This window comes from Carassius carassius, chromosome 45 (genome assembly GCF_963082965.1).
Source record: "Carassius carassius chromosome 45, fCarCar2.1, whole genome shotgun sequence".
In the NCBI taxonomy this organism is placed as follows: Eukaryota; Metazoa; Chordata; class Actinopteri; order Cypriniformes; family Cyprinidae; genus Carassius; species Carassius carassius.
In genome coordinates this window covers 11,894,225-11,901,477 of record NC_081799.1, presented here as the reverse complement: position 1 = coordinate 11,901,477, position 7,253 = coordinate 11,894,225, and positions in this window count along the sequence as shown.

The window sequence follows — 7,253 nt, the reverse complement described above, 5'->3', positions numbered from 1 at the left end:
CTCAAAATAAAATACACACTGCTAATGAGAGCACGAGACAGAGAGACAACACTCAGACGTACAAAGACAAGTTCACAAAGATGTGCACACACACAAACCACAAACAGATCCGCAACACTCACGCAAGAGAAGAGATACAAATGCATTTGGACAAACTACTGAAGCAGCAACAGCAAACTAGATTCAGTGGGGAACAGAAGCTAACCTGACATAACACTTCAGCTCAGAGAACAGCCGCACAGCATTCCAGCTCACATCTCTCACTGAAAATGGATAAATGTAAAAAGATTACGAATAAAACATTCATAGTTCATAATTCATAGTTAACTTGTATTAACAGATTTACTGACATATCTGGACTTTATGTACTTTATTTACATAGAGTTTTTTAATTATTATTTTTAATAATAAAAATAAAATAAAAATAAACTAACATTCATCAATCAAATACTTTGTTAAATTAATTTACATAAATTATATTTTACAATTGTATAATATAAATAAGGTTTTAAATAAAGAGAGCTAAATCACAGTTTTGACAAAACCACATCAAATTTAGTCAGCTACTAGATAATTTACCTTTGTGAGAGAATCAGAAGAATCTGTGACCATAAAGTCCTTAGAAAACCAAATGTTTAAAAGATACGAAACAATATTGTCAACAAATGTCAGATTTAGTGACAACCCAGTCATAGTTTGATACTAGTCATTTCCCTAAAAGTAAAATGATTTACAATGCAAAAACCTGTAAAAAAATATATTTTTAATCAGTTCACAAGTTCAAAAGTGAGACTTCACAATATAGCACCTCTCATGCCTTAAATAAGAAATGGCTGTGCTGTGTGTGGAGGTGCTGAACACACTGCAGAGAGGCATGAACTTCAAACAAGGCTGTGAAAACAGACGGAGGGCATGACGGGGAGACAGCGGACTGCAGAAAGACAGTGGAGACAGAGACAACACAGAGATAGGGGACTCCAGAGGGACATTCAGCCCCGTGGACCAATAATACATGCAGACAGGGTTAATGTCACTCGGGGCATGATTGGAAATCTGTGCTTATGGGAAATGCTGACCTTTTAGAAAGAATGAGAGAAAGAAATTAGGGAAAGCTAGAGAGAGAGAGAGAGAGAGAGTGTGTTTGGAGCTTTAAAGTCAGTCAATGACAGCTGGGGTTCCTTTGAACAGCTCAGATTCAAGAGTCAGCAAATATGTGAGTCTCTGTGTCCAATGTATGATAGAGGTTTGAGTTACACCACCTCTTCTGCTGGGATGGGGAAGTGTGCGTGTTCAGGGAATCTGCCCTAGTGTGCTGCTGCGGTTTGTGTCTCACTGCAAACTTTCCAACCTTTAAATCAGAAGCTGACACACGAAAATTGAACTTCTATCATCATCTGTTTACTGTCATCATGTTCCAAATCCAAGGGATTCTTTGTTTCTTTGAACATGTAATGAGATGTTAGACAGAACGTTTATGTGTGATGTACTACAGCTGTCAAAAAAAGTTGTATATGTCTAAGAAAGGAGAAAAAAACACCATATAATGCAAAATGACAACTTCAGTGTGATGTACAGATCAAAATTATAGTTGTTATTCACTGAAAATCAGTCTTCAGTGATTAGTTACAATTGGCGTTACTTTGGCTATGGTTTTGACGGACAGATTTATTTTAGCAAATATAATCAATTTGATAATTACTTTCAGTAAATAAAAAAATTAAATAAAAATAAAACACTAAAAATGCTAACTTTTAAAATGTTTTTAAGTGCTTTCATATTTTAAGTGAATATAAGCATCACATTATAATGTACATTATGAGCAGCGTTTTTGAAGTATTATACTATATATTCTTACACTACATACTTTGAATGTGCCTTAATATTTTATTAGTTATTTTTCAGTGCTTTTAGTTGTAATTTTAATTCATATGTAAGTTTTAGTAATTTTATGTGCTTTTGCATTTTAAACATTTTTATTTAGTTTTCTTATTTATTTTTTTATTTTAGTTTCTGTAATTTTAGTATTATTTTATGTCAGATAGTTGCCAACACAACATTGTAAATTTTTTATTAAGTTCAAGTTATCTTTTATATGTATATGTATATGTAAAAAAAAAATATATATATATATATATATATATATATTACTTCAGCTTTATTTAAATGAACTAAAATATGAAATAGTTTTAAATTAAATATTCATTTAGTATGAACATTTATATTAATTTACATTAGAATTAAATTATTAGACTTTTTTTTTACTTTTTTAAAATTTTATTTTAAATTAATGTTAAATGATGGCAAAGTTAATGTAAAAATACATAAAATGAGCATGCACAATAAATATGAAATATCAGTACAATATCGACCAGTAACTGCTATGACAACATGTGATTTTATGATAAAACTGTTTTTTTTTTTTGGTCAAATTTAAAGTTTGAAAGTGCCTTTTTGACTTTCATCAGATGGAAAAGAGCATAAAAATTCAGCCTACCACTTCCAAAGAAGAAAGTAAGTCATGGGCTTGGAATGATGATTAGTGATGATTTTTACTTTTGGGTGAACTAACCCTTTAACCAGATCTACATTTAAACCCTAATCCACTTTTTAACTTCAGCTGCCCTCAGCGACATTTTATAATCCTAAGTTTATGTTACTACTCAGGCTTCAGAAAACACAGGGCGTGAGACACTAAGCAAGTCCAAGTCGGTGTTTTTATGTGTGTGAGGAGGGAGTTATGCAAGTTCATTGGTCATTAACAGTTTCTCCACCTCCAAAAGCCTCTCTACACTTCTCCAAATCTAAACACGCACAACTATTACCTTCATAAATCCCTGTGCTTTCTGCCACAAACTCCCCCTTTCAAAAACAAATGTTCTCTCTCACTGTCTCACACACACACGCAGACATGGCCATGGTTCACTGGCTCTGTGCACAGCCTTCCCTGTATCTTTTTGTCTATGAGGGCCGCCAGGTTTTGTTTTGTGAGGAGAAATAACAAAAAAACGACCTCTTATTCCCTGACCCGCACCGCCTCCTCGCCGCTCTAAACCCCTCACACGCATTCCACACAGTGCCCGGGTCAAAGGCCACGCCAAGCACAATAACCAGTTAAAAAGGAAAGGAATGGACTGGGTGAAGTTCATTCACATCTCAAATCCAGCTCAGCAGAGAAAGTGCAGGGAACTAGAGAGAGTTTGAGGGGAAAATGCACTATTGTTTTCTTTTTTTGTCTAAATGAGCTGCGGGATACTAATCACATGTATCAGGAGAATTCACCCGACCTTTAGAGTTCTACAGAAACGTCTACAAAAACAGCATCAGCAGAAGCTGATTGTGAGGCTGACATTATAGAGTGTATATATAGCAGCCTGGTTCTGGGAGTACTTTCTCAGTCATTTTGACCAATTTTGATTTATTTAGTGTACACATTATCAAAGTTATGGTGTTAAACTTTTTTTCTTTTTCCCCACAGAAATGTTGAAGCAGAATTTCTATGACTGGCTATACTGTACATGCCAAAAAATAAAAACATACTTAAATATAAAACAATTACATATTATTTCTAGGCCAAATTATAATTTTATGATTCATTTCTAGCATGCAAATTTTAGTTTGCTTAATATGAACATCATTTTTTTTCAAATCCTATTTGTTACTTAACATTAGCTTAAATTACTTTTAGCCTGCAAATACTTACCATAAATCATCTTGCTGCAATACTAATTTCTAAGCTAACAGCATATTTTTGCATTTTGGGTAATGAAGTACTTCTCTGGGAATTCAGGACCAGGATTTTAAATTTAAAACTGGTAGCTTTACAGAAGCATACTATATAAACATACGAGTAGAAGCATAAAACCGTCTAACAACATTTCTGTGCTCTCCGTGGGTCTTGAAAAGTTTTTACATTAAATCAATTTCTTTGTGGATACTTTAAATGGGAATTTTTACTTCCAGAAGCAGTCTGGTGTGCTTTATTGTCTGTATGGTGTGTGAGGGTGTGTGTACTGTACTTGTTGAAATAAGCGTGTGGGAGAAAGTAAGATAATTAAAAGCTGTTGTGGTCTCTGCACAGAGCATGTCTCTAGAGGAAGATGCTAATCTTTATGACTGTGTGTGTGTGCGACCTGTGTCTCTTAGGGAGGATGTCTGTTCTGATGGAATGCTGACCTAGAAACCAGAGCATGGATAATCCTGACAAGATCACAAATCTCATTCTGTCACCAAAGGGATGATGTGTATGAGTGTATTTGCAGTTGTGTAGGAAGATAATGAAGATTACATTTTATTGCTCTGTTCCAAAACCCAGTAAGCTGTCTACACAGACAGCATTTTTAGATCATCAATGCTGCACTGCTGAGAGAAATGTAGGTAACTTAGTTGTGCTAAATTCTATAATGCACCTATATTCTAAAGCAGCAGTGCATGTTTTCTCTGCGATGAAGGGGATAAATGAACTGCAACAAGCTCAGTAGAAGATAAATAAATAACAATAATAATAATAATCAAGATGGCAGATGATGCAAGAAAAATGGTGATTATAAATAAATGTATAATTCAATTAAACTCTTTTATCCAGCACAATTAAATTATGCAATGTTTGACCTCCAGAATGTTGTTGGAACATGGAAAGTTCTATGTTTGCTGAGGAAAAACTGACCATTTTGACCATTATTTGTGCTTCCTGTGTTGTCTAGGCTTATGTATTGTGATATTAAATTCTATTTAAATAAATTGCAAATCCAGTGTTTAATGTTAAGTGCTCCCTGTAGAAAAAAAAAACTTTGACTGGTTAGCTATGTTTTGAAGCTGGTCCTAAGCAACTAGATTCTGCTCAGGACCAGTTTAAACCAGCTCAATCCAGCTGTCATGCTTATGAGAGAATGATTGTGCTATTAGCTTAGCAACATGTTTACATCAAATACTAATCAATAGTGAATATCTGCTATTTGTGTGGCATGGAAAGTTGTAGAGCACTTGGTTATTTGGTCACGTTTAAAATGTTGCCTATGTAGGCAGTAGACTGAAAAGAAGCTCACTAGATTTAGGAACAGAGCATATGTGTGTGTATGTTGCAAAATAACCCACATTTTTTCATCATATTAAGTGTTCGTGCTATTGCTAGTGTATGTGTGTATGTGATGCATTGATGGTACACAGATGGTGTGAAATCTGTTCATGTGGTTTTAAAAAAAGCAGAGATGGTCCTGGTATGTGTCAGAATATCAATAAAACTTTACAGCAGTGTGTGTGTGTGTGTGTGTGTGTGTACTTGTTTGTGCTACATTGTGGGGAACAAATGTCCCCACAAGGATATTAAAACCTGAATTTTTTGACATTGTGGGGACCGACCTGAGGTCCCAATGAGGGGGAAAAAAATACTAAAAATAGTAAATAATTTTTATCTGAAAGTGTAACTATGCAAACAGTCCCCACAATTCACAGAAACAAACATGTGTGTGTGTGTGTGTGTGTGTCGACAGTTAATCAAATGCTGAAAGGGAACCTGGCGTGTAACATTTAAGTTTGTGATTAATGTAAGACTAGCTCCAGCGTATGTACGGGGTCAATAAGAATAGGAATTTGAAGGGCGCACACCATACACGCAAATGAAAAGATTCAATGCTAACCTCTCGCCTCCAGCTAACCCTCCATTCACTGGCGAACTCTCCGCACACACAAACAGCTGAACGAAAACAAACACGGGCACACACACACACACAGTTATGCTATCTATGAGGCCCAGACGGACCCTCTCCCCTCAGGCGGCCATTAGCAGAGTGAAGGTGAGTTTCAGAGAAAGAGGAGTACACACCGTATGATACGACCTGTCAATCACGCGCAGAGCCTCAGAGGAGTAAATATTTCTGCATTTAAAGTGGACTATAATGTCATATTGTGCTGGAACCGCTTTAATAACTCCACGGTTTTGGGCAGAAGCGTCTGTCGGTGGAAAGGGGTACAGATTCTGAATTAATATTTGAATTGAAGGGATCGGTTTAATCTTCTGGTGAATGAACCGAAAGAAAATGAATGATTATGAAACTGATAACGTAACAATATCTCGAATCAAAGCATGTGTGTCCAAATGCGCTTCTGTCTTAACAGTTTCGTCTCTGACAGCCTGTCACTGGCCTGCTGGCGTGGATATTATTGGACTGAAAAACAACTCTATCACACACCGCTAGAGTCTGTTTCAAGAACAAACAGACGCTCAAATGCAGCAGCCGTCGGTTCTTATGACTATACTGTGAAGGGTCATGTGGGGTTTTGGTAGTGAGGGGTTTTTACGGCGCCTGTCAAAGTGCCCATTTGATTTAGTGCCCGGACTTGACGGGGGCAACACATCAAACACTGATATAGAGAGATGAACCAAGGAGGAAGACAGAACGAACGAAACCAGGAGGGGAAGGGAGTGATGGTGCCATTAAAATGCCAGTGATGTCATCCAGCACTTATTATGAGCCAGCAGTGAACTGTATCCAGTCAATGGACAAACAGAGTAAAAACAGAGTTGGAATGTGGGGAGATATCATGAGATCAAGTGAGCGAGAAGGAATAAGTTAAGAGGAAAATCTAACAAAGAAATGCCAAAAACAGCATAAAACAACAAGTAGTGGTAAAAACACCCTCTGAGAGTTTTGATAATAAAGGTGAATGATAGTCACGATAAACCAGCTCAGAGGTGAGTTTTTTTTGTTTTATCAGCGAGTTTTACTGCATGGAATGTAATCTTTACTTGATAGAGAGTCTGGATAGAGAAAAGAAAGAAAAAGAAAGTAGGGAGCAGGTGCACCAAACAGTTTTTCCCAATGTCTAATCTCAACATCGTTTTAAACATATTAACATTTATTTAACATAGCCTCAGTGTTTTTATAACATCTTAACATCTGAGTCCGAACATCAAGTCCTGTCCAGTGCAACTGGACTTTTTTTTTTTTTTTTTTTACTGAAACAGTCCTCTTGAATCAGCATTTTTTTTTTATAGAAATACTGATGAGTTAGTTAGAAACAGTCTTTATCACAACTCAGTATCAAGGCATCTCAAATTATGATATTAGGTCAGCTGACAAATGTAAACAAATAAAAGTGTAACACCCAGTACCGAATGACAATGTCAAATGTAAAATGCTAAAACATGGTTTGGTGTCATTTTGTGGTCACTATTGGTAGGTATTGAAGCGCTTTGGGTGGCTTAGGTTAACATTAACCAGGCCAGATGACTTTGCCTTGCAAACAGAGAAGTTGGA